This window comes from Coloeus monedula (assembly GCF_965178545.1).
Source record: "Coloeus monedula genome assembly, chromosome: 3".
NCBI lineage: Eukaryota > Metazoa > Chordata > Aves > Passeriformes > Corvidae > Coloeus > Coloeus monedula.
Window position 1 is genome coordinate 26990216 of NC_138783.1, and position 17512 is coordinate 27007727.

The window sequence follows — 17512 nt, forward strand, 5'->3', positions numbered from 1 at the left end:
TTGGATTTTTCATTAGTTCTGGCTTGTGTGTTTATTTTTATTGCGTAGAGAAATAAGAATAAAGAAGTATTGTAAGTATATTATGACAAAGGTGCTAATAATATCAAAGAAAATTATCTGTTTTACAAAAATGGTGAAAGAAGTGTTTATGATTCACTATAAATGTATGCCAGTGTTTTCAGCAGGTGTTATGAAGTATGTGAAGTACTAGTAAGCAGTATTTGTTTTCCCCTGTGGATAGCTGAGATGGTCATCACTGATATATGGGAGGCAAAAGGACAGTTTTGTTTTGCTTTCGTTTGGTTTGGTTTTGAAGAAAACCCTGCTGAAGAAGTGGTCTTTTATTCCTTTGACCTACATGATCTTAAGACTTGGTTTGCTCTCCCATAAAGAATTCCATAGCCAGTAATTCTAATCCCCAAAATACTCTCCCCGAACACTGTCTAAGACAAGGTCAAAACATGCCTTTTTTTTTCACATATTGTCTCAATGGAGCACAGCTGCTCTGTGGGCTGTGGACAGAAAGGTGATCAGATGCACACTTCCTTTGAGCAGGCACAGGAATATATATGCATCTACACTATTTTTTTTCCACAGAAATTATCCTGAACATAGTAAGAAAAATAAATGTTATTCCCTCAAAAAATGGAAAAGGTCTCAATAATTCAATAACCTGAAGTATTAGTTTGATACAAATGTCTTTTTCTTCCTTTTGAAGGTAGCAGATTTATGTGCATGTGTAAAAATAAGATGAAAAATATAATTTGGGGTTAGAAGGCACCTGTGGAGCAGAACCACTTTAAAGTTATTTCAGGTTTCTTGTGACCTTGTCTGGTCCAGTTTTAAATACCTCGAAAGAAAGAGAATCCATAACCTCCTTGGGCATGAAATATAATTTCATGTGCTTGCATTTTTAAATAGGAATCTCCATGGCCACCTTAGTATTTCCACAGTGAATTTAGGCTTTCTTACCCATTATTAGAAAAACACAATTCAGCTCCTTGTATGATTAATTTAGATTTTCCTTTTTCAGAAGACTTTAAAGCAAGGGAACATGTCAGGCATACCAGTGTTTATTAAACATAGCAGCAAGACAGGAAGGCAACAGACACAACCTGTGAGCTTAAGTACCACTGGTCAGAGTAGAAAATGCTTTTCCAAAAGTCTCTGGAATTTTTAAAGGAAATTGTAATTTGATTTTCACCAAAAAAAAATTTAAAGCATTCAGTCCATTTGGGACACACTTGCCAGGAATATTTTAGTAAACGAACTTATTTTCTAAAGAGAAGAAAATTATTCACAGGAAATTAATTCAGAAGTTTTATCCAGAAACCAGAACCTGAGTTTTAGGTTTGTCCCATGACCATAAAACTCTGTCCAAAGAAATAAAATTTGTACGCTTGCAATAGACAGCAGAGCAAACAAATGACAAACAGGTTGAGTAAGTAATGGGTAAATTCAGGAAGATGGCATCCTTCCTGCAAATATCTTTCAAGCAGAAAAAGCAGCGATATGTGCCAGGCTCAATGCTTGTTTTCATACACCTCTTACATTGGTGCAGTCTGCAGAACATGTTATTTTAGAAATTTACAAAACCAGGTTGGCTGCTGGATAAAAGGATAATCTGGTTTCTCAGTGTTTCTTAACCTTCATCATTTGCACCACTTCTAGCAACAATCCCTTTATGTACACAATATTTGCAAGGATCTTGTCCCGAATGGAGGCAGTTCCTCTAACAGTGTCCAGAAAATAAGTGAGTTTTACCACATGACCAATCTCAGGTGCAGGCTGCTCTGCTGTACCTAACCACTGTTGTTCACTTTCTTGGAAATGTTTGGCAGCATTTAAAATCACTAAGGTTAATTCTTTTAAAATACATGTCTACCCACAAAGCCAGATGCCTTGGGAACATGAATGCAGTTTGTGGATGTCTGAGAGACAGGAGGAGAGTGTTAACTGATACTTTGTTTCCCCATTCCATTTGAAATGTTTTGCTTCTCTAAAGTATGGTATCATTTAATGAAGAAAGGAAGCACCTTGGTTGAACTCAATGGTCTTAGGGGTGTATTCCAGCCTTAATGGTTCTATGACCTCTCCTAATGTGGAGAATGCCAGCAGCTCCATCAAACAGTCCTGTGAATGGGCATAAAGTACAGAGGTTTTAACTTCTCAGACATGTAGGAGTAAATGTTCTTCTTCTTCTTCTTGAATGAGTGTGTTTCTTTCTTGTGAAGACAAGTATGGGAGAGTTTGGGGTTTTATGTCTTATCCCTAAAGATGCATGTAAATTTGAAAAAAAAAAAAGTGGCATTTAAATAATACCAAACCCTCACCTGTACCTACAAGAGGAGCAGTAAAAATCAGATAAAATTCCACAGGTGTTTTGCCAGAGGCTGATATCCCTCATCTGTATCTTTGTTTTGCTGATCTGAAACTACAATGCCCTCCTTAATAATCCAAAAGAGGAAGCAGAGTGACAGGCAAAGAGGGAGATCAGCAGGAGAAAAGTAACCTGGACCACATTTACATGCTGACCTTAAATCTGTGAACTACTCTCTTAATAAGGTCCTCATAATTAATATAAGCATTAATATTTCATGAACAGCATTTCTATGAATTTTCATTCTTTATATTGTAAAATTCCCCACAGCAACATCAGCTCTGCCCATGTTATCTTTGATATTTCCCTTGGAAAGTGACAGCATTGCTGTGACCAGTCTGGGGCTGCATGTGTACTACCAGTGAATGTGTGTGTACTCTTTGGCTAGGTTGCTGCAATTAATTTGTATTTATAAGGGCAGAGTTCTGCCCAGATTCTCTCAGACTCTTTTATCCAGCAGTGTTTGACACCATTTGAAGGAACTTCATTACCTACCTCTCTTTGAAACTTAGGTAAAATCAATTCACAAAACTCAAGTGATTGAGCTGGGAAGATAGACTCCTAGACAACACTTCTATGTAAGTCCCATTTCTTTGCAAAATTCCCACATTTTGTCAGTTTCTTGGCTTGAAAGGAGGCTGAATTAAGTTCAAGATATATCCAACTATAGGCAGGACTTGGCATCATTGTGTATATAAAAAGTGGTCTTATTTACAGTGGTCTCAAAAGTTATAATGCTGACCCCACAAATGTGTTTTCACACTGTCATGACTCTCCTCTTTAAATATCAAATTTCCCTGCCTATGAAATTAGAGCAATATAGAGGAGCAGCAGCTCAAGATTATGACAGCCAAGAGCTTCTGGACCTTTTTACTGAAATGCTTGGGCATGAATAGGCAAATTAATTCTTAAACAAAAGATTGCCCTTCCCGTTCAGGAAACATTTAGTGTGAGGTAATACAGTTTTAACGGGAAAAATTTTGAGGCTTTTTCATTAATATAATGTTGCCAAACTCTAGAAAAATCTAGTCTGATACTCCAGACTAGAAAAAATCAGTGTCCTCACACACCCCGAGTGTGGGTGCCCTGCATCCAGAACTGCAAATCTTGGTATTGGAAGCCTCATGCAGTTTCCCCTTTTCTCCAGGCCAAAAAGTTTAGACAGGTCCAAAAAGGCATCAAATCTCCAAAAGTAAAGATCTTTAAGTTGTACATTTACATGTGGCTTGTTTTAAACCCTACTGCTACATCCTGTAAAACATACTAGGACTGCTGTTACTTCTTTATTGGCTTGTAAAACTTGATCATCTCTCCCAAATCCACAAGAGCACTGTTTGCTAAGCTACTAGTTCCTATTTTCCAAAAGATACCAGACACCTATAAGGAAAATCTAGTCTAGGAATTAAAGTTGATCAGCTTTTGAAGTTTTGGGTTGAAAGATGTTGGCAAAGAAGATGCTGTTAACATCAAAATCACTGGTAAGTACTGCAACAGTCTGTATGTTTGTAATGAGAAGATCATTATAATTTGATTCCCTGAGAACTGCTAGGGTTGTTTCTAATGGGTTGTATCCATATCTAATGCATAATGGAGGGCAAGATTCATGCTAGCTCAGGCTTACCTAATAATTAATAAGGATTTTGATGAGTGATCAATTCAGGCCAGCTAACTTCATATGCCTTCCCTAGATTTAGCTAATGAAATGCAAGCTTTCAGACTACCAAATACTCATGTGATGGCTGCCAGATTCACTAGAGCTGGCAGATGGACTGCTGGAAAACAGGAAATTCCCTGGCCAAGGAGGTGAGATGCAGCTGTCCCCTGCCCCCAGGAGGGACAGTCAACACACGGTCGGCAGAATGGGATGGAAAAGGATAGATGCATAGGCATGGGTTGATTCTGAACTGAAAATATGATCCAAAGCAGGTGGGAGTTTAAATCAGTTGGTGAGGGAAAGGGCATTGCTATTCCTACTGTTGGTGATCAGCTGTCCAATGGCAGTAGTTTGGAATTTATCAACCAATTTGCTAATCTGTTGGTATCTAAACTTTCTTCAGGTACCTCCTTTTAGGCCTACATTGTCAACCCTTTAAAAATGGTCTTTGGTGCAGTCTGAAGGAAGCTGCAGGAAGGAGAACACAGGCTGAATGTTTTAGCAGCAGAGGGATGTGAGAAGTGAGGGCTCTTTTGCCAAATCTTCTTGGCTTTTCTCCACTAAATTTGACTAATTTTTCCTATGTTTTAACCTTTGACACTGTTCTTTAGGGGCTCTGTATAGCATATGTTTGAGTTGCTGAACACTCAAACAGTCACAGCAAAAATCTAATGGCTTATTCATCAAGCATATCAGGTTTTCAAGACTCAAGTTATTTCTTAGTAACCAGCACTTTTCTTAGCTGCAGCCTTGCATCTCCTGGGCCTAGTGTACAGAGGCAGCAAACATTCTCACATTCTCAGAAAATGAATGTTTCCATTCTTTTCAGTGTGGGTAAAAATGGTGAATAGTCTTCATTAAATATAATTCTCCCCATCTTCTGTATGGCATGTCTTTATGGTGAAAGTTCTATTCACCCAAAATAATAGTAGTGATTTTCATTCCTTTTAACACTTTTTCCCCATAGTCCTTCAGAGACTGATAAACTAGATGTAATGAGTGACCACAACTGAAACGCAGCCAATTTTGAGGTGAAACACAGCAGCTATAAAATGGCAAACAATAACATTTCAAAATAGGTTAGGAGAGGACAGAAGGAGTAATAGTATATGCAAGAGAAAATTCAGGGGAAATGTAAGAATACAAAACAGGAATTTGGTCAGTACATACCGTATTTAAAACTCACACTAAAAATCAGAATTTCAGGGGAGGGTTAGTAGCTGAATGTTCTTTTGAGTCTACATTCAGCTTGTTGCCAAGTGCGTTCAGTGTGTGATAAAAGCAATTGAAATGTTTGACCAAAATGTGAAACATTGGGATTTTGTTTCACACTACACCTAATTGTAATTTTTTTACTAGTGAGAGCTATTCTAGTTAAAATAAGTAGCTACCTAGGAGGAGAAATAGGTGTGGGGAGCATCCACTGAGTTTAAGCCAAGGAGCACTCAGTGTCCGTCGGCACTTTTACTCCGTCACATCTTGTTCACAGAGGGATGTGACACTTACTGACACCAGGGCATACAGTATCTTGATGGCTTTGTATATTTTCCATCAGGATCCTAAAAGGAAAATGAGGTATCCAGCCACCCACAGTTTAATTTGCAGGTATTATTGTAATAGGCCCTGGATCTAAGGTGTGTCTCAGTAAATTCTGCCTTGTCTATATTCCTTTATATCCGCTTGGGATTTCCCTGCAGTTCCTCTTGAACAGCATAAAAACCTCTCTATTCAGCATATGAAAACTCCCATTTGCTCAACTGCCTCATGGAAGTGCATTGGTTTCAATTATTTTCAGCAAGGGAATATGGGGCTTTAGACAATGTAGACCCGACTGTGTTATTAGTCTTTTCCTGGCTATTTTACTTTATTCACTTTTTGCATTTTTGAGGTAACGCGTAGCAGCCCCTGGTGGAGTGGCCAATGGAGCCAGCCCCTGTACAAACATCCAGCTCACAGGCCCTGTTGGCCAGTTGGTCTGTTCCAATGGACACAGTAAACATCCCTCACTGGTGAAGGAAGCTGGTAATGGCAGCTAAATGATGATATGAACAGCAAAGTCTTGACTTTGTATTGAGATAAGACACCCCAGGGCTGTACACCCATCTCAGCCTAGGTCTGGTTCAACATTAGAAGCAGACCAATATCCCAAGCATTTTTCACTGAACTGCTCAGGGCACTAAGCCCAAATGAAGGCACAGCCCCAGGGAGAGTGACGAGCCAGCAGTATCCAGTTCCCACATGCCTCTCTTTTCAGGGGGATCCTGGTAGGCACCCTATTATAGGGAGAATATCACCAATTCTTACAGTAAATTTCTCTCCTTCTATCTCCTGGGCTGACATTGTCTCTGAAGGCTGAAGGAAGAGCTTGAGAGCTGGCCAGGGAATGGAGGGCGAAGAGGGGAACAGCTCTACTACTAATGCAGGGTTGAATTTTGCCACATCCGGGCTGCAGTCAGAAGAGAGATTTTTAGCTTTGTTTGTCTCCTCCTTCATTAGAACAACACAATTGTATTTTTGCATATGTTGCTAGGAAGTCTGGAACTAACTTTCAGTAGGCAATAGAGCTTTATGTCTTTTTAAGTCCCTGATGTTGTTTAGCTCTGAAAAAAAGCTGACTTAGTTTGTAGCCTGAAATTCAGATGGATAGTCCCTGCTGTTAAAATTATTTTGCTGTTAGTCCAGCTAAAATGTGAGGAAGCAGTTCAACATCTATTAGACCTTTCTGATAGCCATTATAACCTCCAAACCCAACTGTTTCAGGCCGAATTGTTTAGCAGAGGAACATGCATTTCCCAAAAAAATCATGTTGCACAGTCTGAGTAGTAGGTGTGATGGGAAATATGCTGTGTTGGCATCCAGCTAGCACAAAGGCCAGCTTCATTCTCTGCTGCGTTGACATTCTTCAGCTTCTTTTCCACATTTTTTCTGCTTGTTCAGACAACCTGAATCTTGAAATGATGGAAGGATGCCTGCAGCCTCCTGGGTAAACTGGTGCCATTGGCAGTTCAGCCAAAAGCTTTGCTGTAGCTTAAGTCTCCACCAGAGATCCAAAGAACTCAAATGTCGGTACACTCCAGCCCAAGCAGACAATGTGTAAATGTTTAGTCTGAGGTATTTTATTATCATGTTTCTCGTCTATTTGAGAATGAACATTTAACCTGCTCTGGATTTTTAATAATTTTTTCTGCAATGGTTGAAAAATATAATTAAATCAATTTGCTGAACCTGTGTCCTCCTAGTCTCAGTGAAAGAATAAAACACTTGAAATTCTCTAGGTTGAGGGAGTGAAAAATTATTGCTGTGGGCTCTCCTGTGAAATCCATGACTTGTGTAAAAAAAACTTTAAAAATCCTTCAGGCAGAATATTTTCAGAAAGAGATTTGTTTTTAACTGTTGAGAACTTTATTCAATATGGACAAGAGAAAACATTCTTCCTTGAAATGCTGGAGAGATTTCAATGTATTGGGCAGCTGGGAAACATTATAGATCAAATGAAAACCTCCTGAATTGAATTTTTTCATGGTGGTTGGTGATTATTACTTATTACAGTACATGTTAAATTGCCTTTGCTTGCTCCTGATGATTTAGCTTACATATTCACTCTTGAGTAGCTGAAAGGTTAGAGTAGTGGAATTAATGCCACTTGGAAAGAAGCTCCCAGACTTCAGCATAAGATATGTCTTTCTGGTCAAATATTTCCTGCCTTTCCTGGCAGGAAGTTTTTCTTACAATGAGATGGCTTGAAAGGAAGATCTCATTGTTATTTCTTGCAGAGATGTGTGGGTGCTATTTTTTAGTTTTACTAGGTGACATAAAGATGTCTATCTTAAAATAAATGATTTTTGAAAACTTCATTTTCACAGACATTTCAGATGAAATCCAGCTGAATCAATGGGCCAGCAGCCACCCCAAATAATTGAGGCCATTAATTTCAGAAAAATGACATCAATGTTCAGTTTGAGAAGACTCAAAATTAGTCAGTCAAGTTAGGATGCTGAGTTTCTATTTAGCTGATTCAATTCACATAAGGTAATTTAACTCAATGCCAGTGCAATTGGAGTACCCACAGACATACCAGGGATCCAGTAAACAAACCTTCATTTGTCCATCTTTTCCTTCAGTTCGTCCTTGTCTTTTATGGTTGTGGTGACCAGTAGTACCAAAGCTTATGAGCTTCAGACTTATTTGAATATATATATTATCAAGAGGTGAAGGGAGAGAAGCAGACTCCTCATTTAGTAGATTGCTGTGCTGTAGGTGCTAGTGAAAAGAAAGGATTTTCAGGAACCTATGTACTTGTGATGTTCACCAAGTTATTTATTCAGTAGTGACTGAGTAGTAGGAGACCTGCAACTTGAATCACTCATAGCCTTTCTCCTGCTTTTCATCCATGCCAGTTCATTTTGCTGTGAAGTAAGATTTTACAAACATTTCAGCAGCCACAGTTAAGCCTGTGTTTAACAAGTTGGGCAGAACGGCAGCAACTTGTAACAATGAAGTCTTAAAACCAGCATGAAAATATTTTAAAGCTTCGACCAAAGCAGGATTAAGAACATGAGCTTTTTACTTTTATGATTACAATGAGAAGGTTCTTCCCTGTTGCTCAAAACCTTTAACCCTCTAAATCTTACTCCTCCTGTCTGTACAAAGCTACATCCAGTATTTACATTAGCAGAAACACAGGGGTGGCTTTAGGACACAGGGCTGTTTTTCAGCAGACAGAGTAGGAAAATTCACAGGCCAAATCCTGTTCTGTTGGCTTGAAAGAGAAAGTTATTTTCCTCTGTTGCCATGTGACAAGATGGAGGAGCACCCACATTTAAAATGGGTGCTAAATCCTTTCTTGTTACCCTCACCAAGCAAATCCATGGGGCTCAATTTTACTGTCAAGATGCATTACATTACTTAATTGTACTATTTAGGTATTGACCCGAAGGTCTGTCTATTAAAAGCAGTGTGTTCTCCATGTGGTCTTCAAGAGAAAGAAAAATTTTTGCAAAATCTAAAATTTGTTACAATTTTTTTAAATGAGAATTTTCTTCCCCCCCCCCCCCATCCCCCCCAACCTGAGCAAAAATTGCAAAATTGCTTTTGTGAATTTTCATTCAAAATTTTAACTGGATGCTTAGTACAAAGACAGTCAAGATAGTTCTCTGCTTTTTTCTACCCAACATATGAACAAACTCCCTATAAAGACTTTGTTTTTCCTACCTTTATAATTGTGTCATACCTCAAAAAATTGAATTTCCCCCATCACCCCCTCAGTTGTAATGGTTTTCCTTGTGATCGGAGAGTTAGGATATATGGCTGTACATCTGGAAACTTTTTCGACTTATCTCCAAGATCTTAGTACAAATGATACTAACAGGCAACCAACCAAGGAAATTATGATGCTTGGACTGTGTCTTTGAAAAGGATGTTTTGAGTGATGCTTGGTTATAATTTTCCCGATTGCATTCAGATGTCAGAACTGGCAGTTGCTTCCCCAAACAGCAGGTGTTCAAGCTGACAGGCACGATGGTAATAATAACAAGCATAAAATTTTATGATGAATTTTATATAGCACAATATCTGTGTTTGACTACATGCAGAGCCATTAGGCAGTGACAGATTTATTAAATCCCCAGACTGATAAGAAGAGAATCTGAGTTCAGTTACTGAATACGGGGAAAGTCAGTAAGCAATGAGCATGAATGTTCCTTTATTCCTTATTAAAATGATGGACATTTCCAATACTATCTCCATATGTTTACCCCACATCTCTTACATGTGAGCCCCCCTGTAAACATCCCTGAGACGCTTATCTGCCCTAGCTCCTTGGGTTGTCTCCCTGCAAACTAGAGTGAAGAAAATTATCAATAACATTTGAGCTCTGCCCCTGAAAAGTTCTGAGGCACAGACATGGGTACTGGAGGCAAATTTAGAATTTGATGTATTCTTAACCAGAGTAAGGCTACATCAATGTGTTCAAAACCTTTTGTATTATAGTTCACATAGAACTGTCATGAGATAGTTTAGAAAGAACAAACACAGTATTTCAATACAAACTTGGCAGAACAACCACAGAAGAAGCGTTAACAAAAACAGTTTTTAAAAATTGAAGAGTCTGGTTTTGGATGCCTCTGGTTTTAGGCTGTAGAAAAGACATGCAGCTTATTCTAAACTGCTGGATGATCCTTCTGACAGACCTGTGCTCCTAGTCTGACACGTACATATTCTCTTAAAATATACATTGTTGAAATTTCAGCAACACTAAGCTGAAAAGGTGGGTGATCCAAAGAAAATGTGCTTGCTATCCAAAATGCCTGTTGTTCCCTCACTTCAAATATTGACATTTGTCTGGGGACTTCTTGTTGTTTAGGTTGTCCACAGACCAACTTAACCAAGACCAGCCTGCCAAGAAATAGGACTTGTCTCAGTAGGAAATTTCATAATCATTACCACTGTTTAGTGCCCGCTTTCAGTCTCATTATATTTTTTATAAATCAATTTAACTTACAAATTGATGAGGTTTACTACCTGAATTACACCATACCACACCATTCTGCCCTCACAGTAATGTTAAATATGCCTTTTTTTTTCTACACTTATTTTCAATTAATGTGTAGGTATGTATTACTAGATCAGTGTTGTTGAAAGACCTGTTTACTGGTATATTACTTGGGGTTTTAATTTACTACTATGAGCTTGGTGTCAAAGAAAGCCATTAAAAGAAACTTGCTACAGATGATTACAGATCTACAAGCAGACAGATCCTCAGATGGCTGAGAGATCTTGGAAGAATTCAAATTCTTGTAAAGACTTGCTAATCTTAAAATGTGCCTTAATCTGTCCTTATTGTGTTGTAACTTTCATTTTCTATATCTTATAGTTATGGTGTCATTTTAAGGGACTATTTAATGGCACAAGAGAATAGAGATAGCAAGGGAAAATCTGATTTGATTCCAGAAAAAGAAATTCATAGCAAAGGAGATCAAACACTGGAAAAAGAGGCTCAAAGAAATATTAAAATTTTCATCCTCGGAAATATTCTAGATTTGGCTAGATATTATCCTGAGCAACCTGCTCTAGCTTCAAAGAAGGATCTGCTTTTAGTAGGGACTTGGACTAGATGGCCTCTGGAGGTCCTTTCCAACCTAAATCATTCTCAGATTCTCAGAAAATTCTGCTCCTTTGTCAATAGTTTGTGAAGAAAGTTCTAGCATACTAAGGCTTATAAAATCTAGAATTTTAAAGGATAGCAATAAAATTCTAATACTAAATAATTCCCTTTGAATAACATAGTGACAGAAGATACTTCACTGAGTTGTCATAGATTGAATTCATCAGCATCTGTAGCAGGGAGGCCCCTACTGTCTTTTCCTAGCTATTTTGTCTAACTATTTTTTCTTTTTGACTAAAATAAAGCATCAGCCTCCACCTTTCACTGATTTTTTGCTGTCACTTTGCCAATTAAAATATCATAGATGAACATTCTAATGAATGGTACCTTCCACCTCCCAACAGTGGAAAAATCTTCCCTTCTGCATGCTGATGGTGTTTTTCCTTGTCTCATTTTAATCTCCCAAGGTTTCCACTACTGCTTTTGTCCATCTACTTATTAAACAACAAACAGAGCTCAGTCTCATGAAGTTTTCCGTATCTTGTCTTATCTCTTCTTGTTAATTCTATCTCGTATATTATATTAATATACCCATCTCACTCTTTGTGTTTAAATATTTCTCATTCTTTTAGCAGTTTATATGTTATCACCTTCATTTTCCTCTGGGTATTGCTCTTCCCAGCCATTTTTTGCTTCTCTGAAGTCTTGCCATCTTTTTGATCACTGGGCATGTGAAACTAAGCATCACCTTCAAAGCTCACATGTATGGGAGCCAAGAAGAATTTACGTTATTTTCCCCTTGCTCTGTGATGAGGCACCTCTGCAAAAACAGGACAGAAGTGCATTTAACTTTCCTTTCCTGAATTTATATTACAGTACAGCTGTAGAAATTTATCGTCCACTGTCCCCATCAGGGCTCTTTCAGGATTACTGCCTCCCTGTGGAATAGCCCCACTGAGTAGGTGAACTCTGGGGTCTAAGAAATGATCCTTTAAGACAGGTTGTTAAAATCACTAGGTTCATATGTCTCATTGGAAAAACAGAAATAGAGGATAAATGTAGTGAAATGCTCTGTATGCAATGAAGCCACTATAGTCCTTTCAGCATGCTTAAAATATTAATAGATGCTACCTACATGCCATGCAACTGTATGAAAGCACAGACTATGCAGAGATTTTCATGCAGCTCTTAACTCACATCATGTGTTGTAAAGGTCATCTGAGGGACATGGGACCAAAAGAGAAATATTTCAAGCATGTGAATAAAGCAAACAAGTCGAGAAAGGGACAAGAGAGTCAAACTCACTGTGGAGGGGAGAAAGAGGAGGGAGATGACAAGGAAATGGTAATTCCCCAATGTAAATAACCTATATGGCTCTCCCGCTCAGAGTCCACATGATAAACTGAGAGCTATCCAAAATCCCATTCCCTTTCCTCCTGCTAATCTCCACTCCATCTGTCTCCAATCCAGAGAAGGCCTGCTGAGAGTGTGTCTCGGTGTCTGTAAAAAGACCACTTGTACCTGCTTATCTTTTGGATATGTTCTTCATTCAACACCACCAGGAATATGTTTCTGATTAGCTGGAAAAAGAACATGTTCTATTTCACATTGAACCTCCCTTCAGGGAAAAGCAAAGAAATGTGTTTAAATTGCAGGAAGAAAAAGTTCACCAATTCAAAGTAGTCTGATGGGTCTCTAAACTCAAAACAGAAGCATGGGAGGTTTGCCCACCGGTATGAATATGTGAGTCTGAATCACCAGAGAGGGAGGTCAGGATGCCAGCAGAGCTCTCCCTTCACTCTGTCAGGAAAAATCAAGGGCCCTGTGTTAACTGGGAATTCATCAGTCTCTGGCAGTAATCTCCATCCACATCTCTACTATCTGCAGGCAGGCACACAGGCAGTCTTGCAAACAGATGAGCATTCAGCCCACGCCCCAGGGGATGTCACCACCCAGTCCGACCTGCGGGACACTGAATTCAGTGTCCATCAGTTAGAGCCCCTTCTATAGCTGCTCCTATTTATCATTAAACTTGTCTGTAGAACCTGTTAGATAAAACAGCTTTTGATAAGCCTCTAAATAAGAGCTGTGCTGCAGTAACAAGCCAGTCATGTCTGTCAAAAGCTTGGGAAAAGCTGTACTCAGTTCAAAACAGTATTTTTATTTCCAACTTTTTAACAGAGACCAGCTTCTAAATATGATATCTTTTTGCTAGTCTTTCTGGAAGTCAACCTTTCTGACTGTTTTTCTTTGGCATCTGCTATTCCAGCAAGGAATGATCTTAGTAATTTTATAGAGAGTTGGTTGGATTTTTCATCTTGCAGTTATGAGACAAGCAATGCTCATGAATTGGTCAGTGTTTCCAATATATTACAGTTTGCATCTCCAAAGTTGAAGCAATAATGATTTTTTTTTTTTTTTTTTTTTTTTTTTTTTTTTTTTTGGGCACATCTTAGGAACAACACAGATTTTCAGTTTAGCCTGCCTGTAGGCTCTGTCCTGCCGTGTTTGCACTGGCTTCTCTGCTTGTCCTTTGTGCTGAGGGATAGCAAAATGGCTCCCTCTCAGTGGGCAAAACAGTTACAGAGTTTTTTTGTTCTGTCTGGCATCTGTTCACAAAATAAAAACCCACAAAATTGAAGGCATGATTCCATAGAGATGTATCAGAACTCTAAACCTCTGCTGATGCTGCATCTCTCCATTTGGGGGGGAGGGATGGTACTATTAGATACCCTAAATTAACCTGATTTTCAGGAAATACAGATTCTGAAAAGGGGTTCCCTGTAAAAGTGTATCAAAGTAGTCAATTCCATTCAAACAGTTTTTGGACAGCCATTCCCTCTTTCTTTTGTCTGTACCTGTTCAATTTTACTACCTTGTTCTAACAGCCCTTTTCTTCAGCTGTATTATTTTCATACCTAATAGCTAAACATCAAGTGAAAACTTGCTGCTGTTTTAAAAGGATCGTGAAAAGATGCTTCCCTCTTTACATCCAATATCTCTGTGACGCAGGCGTAGGCATCCTAGTATTTGGTATCTATTTTATTTTTGAAACTATAAGCTGAAAATACTCATTAGATTCTTATTGAGGAGTTATTTTTATTTCCTTGAGCAAATTTTTTTGTGAAATGCAAATTATCTAGAGTCAAAAATATTATTAAAGCAGGATTTTCCCATAGGATGTATGCTCTGTTTTATTTTTTACTCATTTTGTCCTTTGTATTTACGTAGTTGTGTTGGTTCTTTTTAATAAATATTTGAAAGTAGTGCTTTCAGTATCCACAAAGATGTCTATTTCTAGTGAGAATGTTTAATAATATCTAAGACTAGATTGCTACCTTCATGTTTTTTTCAAGGGATGACAAAATCCAAGCAGAATACTTCCAATTGCCTACAGTGCTTCTCCATGCTGTACCAGGAGACATAACAAGCAGGGACTGTGCTGCTGTCCTAAGAATAGTTAATGCTGCATATTCCATAGGTCTTTTAAAGAAAAGGTATCTGAGGGGTCAGAGGGAGAGGAGGAAGGAGGCTGAGTGATGTGGTCAGGCTTAAAGCATAGAGGTTGTTCAAAACTGACCATACCAAAGATACTAAGATGCTAATTTACTGAAGTTTAACAACCTCAGCATAACTCTTTGATACGGCAGTCCCTTTTCTCCTCTGTCTCTGAACTGAAATCCCAAATAGAGATTTTCTTGAATAAAACCGCTGTGATCAGTTTTAGGGATTCAGTTTCCTACTATTGACATAAGGACATAAGTAAGTAATGTAAGGGACATAAATGTAAGTAATGTAAGGGTCTTAAAATGACATTCAGCTGGACTTTTTGAAGCTGAGAAGTCCTACCTTGTTCTTCATAATTTCTTAGTGCAGCCATCAATCCATATAACCATGGAATTGGAATTTCACAAACAGATATCAAACTTGAAAAGATATTGATCATTTGTGACATTAACTATTTAGTGCTTGTTGCAGCATCTTGTTCTTTGCTGTGTTGAACATGTATGAGGCATTACAGTTGCCTCAAATACTTAAACAGAGGTCAGGCCCTAAAACAAAACAGAAACCCAGCTGTGCTATCCCAGTCAGCCTCTCTTCTGTCCTTAGAAATGAGCTTATTCTTTCTCAAATTGTGTTTTCTCACTTCTCCCTGTTAAAGACTTTTCCACTGTGAACACAGACAATTAGTTTAAAATTGCATCTTTTGCCTGGCAGTGATGTGTTATGAACAGTCTGGCTGTAGCACAGGCACAAAACTCTCTTTTTCTGGAACAGCAAATATGATCTGCTTTTATCACCCAATCCCATATATTTTTAGCAATGTGGTGGGGGGAAATAGAAAGAAAACTGTTTATTCAGGCTTTTGCATTGTGTTATCAATATAGCAAGGGACCTGGAAAGTTTTGATTCCTGAGAGGTTTGCCAAAAGTATCCTTAAAGGAAACAGTGAAAGAACTAATAAGGTTGTATCATTCTGGAAAGAAAGAGGCTCTGTAATATGGTATCCCTATAGACCTGGAGATATTATTATTTATAGTAATAAAATCTAGTTCTTATTTGGCATTTTTTCTGTGTTGGTTCCACAGACAGTTTCTGAGTGTTCCACAGACAGTCTTCATCTCCGTTTTGCAGATAGAATAACTGAGGCTGTAAACTGTCTGCAAAGGATTGCCCCAAATGCTTTCATCAGAGCCAGGATCAGGATTTGAGACCTGTGTGCTCAAGCCTTTGCACGGAGCAGGAAGCCAGGCTGGCCCTGCAAGGGCACTGACACAATTGTCTGAGAGTGCCAAACGACCTGGGCCATTTCTTTGGGGTGCATTTTGGAGAAGCACTCTGCTGTTCCTCCAGTCAGCCACAGTTCTGCTACTGGAGTCAGAGGGAGCAGAGTTCTAGATTATGAATTTTTAAAGAAACCCCCACCTTAGTACATCTTATTTGTAGCAGCACCTATTATTAGGGAACCCATTTGTGTTATTCACCATGAGCAAGTCCCACATGGTTACATCTCTGCAGCCAAAAGCCTCTTGTAAACTCCAATTTGAGATGAAGAACTGTTCTGCAGGCTGTTAGGCTCTCCACACTTAGAGATAACACACCAAATCTGTTATACCAGCAATTACGGATTACTTACAGAGCCACAATCTTCTTGTGTAAATAATCAGTCACGATTTGGTCTGTTCGGTTCTTGTCCTGCTTCCAAGAGGCCAGACAGTTAGCTTCAGAGTGCCTTGGGTTTTTCTCCTGGCTGCAAAGTAGCCAGAATCTTCACTAATATGGGAAGCCTGGGGCTCAGCAGAGTACCAACAGAAGGTTTCAAAATGCTTAAGAAATGAAGACCTGAGAAGGCCTTAAATACATCTTACTGACAATGTCCAGTGCATCCTTTCTTCACTGCTAAAAAGAAGCTGTCCCCAAGGCATCCTTTAAAAATAGGGATAACTAAGGCATTCAATGCAAAATAGTTGCTACTATAAAAAACTGTATCATTTTTATTCACTGAAATTTGAACAGCTGCAGCCTTCTTTTCTATCTTGAAGGAGGTAATTTTTAAATTACCTCTTTCCTGGCATTTTGCATTTTGGGGCTAATTATACATGGAAAAATGAATGGCTGTATCAGATCAAATTGAGTTGAACTCTAGCTGATCCAGGATCCTGCAACCAAAAAGTGACTAGAAACAGATACCTGGATAAGAGCATCAGAAGGGGGCAACTTCACACTAATACATGTCAGCATAGTCATGTTTTCTAGCTATCTGCAATTCAGAGACTATCTGAAGCTGGGGTGATACTGTGTTTAAGTTCTGTCAGGAAAAAGAGAACATCAGGAGACATTGTGTCTGGGTTTAGTGCAATTACAAGTACATTCATTTTTTTGATGCCTTATTGCTTTGTGTTTAATTCATACATTTCTTTCTGCAGTTCACCTAATTTTGTGAATTACTTCTCAAAATGCCTCTTCTTGCTAGTTGGCCAGAGTAGAGAATTTTTAGTATGGCATGAAGGATTTATCTGGTCTGATGTCACCTAACTCAGAAGTATTTTCCCTTTTGCCACATTTATCTCTTAGCACTGTTTCCAAAAGATAGCAGAATCAAATTCTGTATGTTTAATGTTTAAGTCATTATCAAAAAATTCTTGAAAAGGACAAATCCTAACAAGAAACAAACCCAAATGGGAAACAAACATTTTCCTTTATTGTAAGTTATTAGCTGTACACTCAGATTTTTCTCAGGAGGACACTTGAATGTTTTGCCAATTATGTCCTATAATCTGTAATACTATAGGACTTCTCATTCTTTTTCTTCATGAAAATACCTGCAACTGCTTCTCCAAGTTGCTGAGCAGCTAATCCACTAAAATTGGGACAG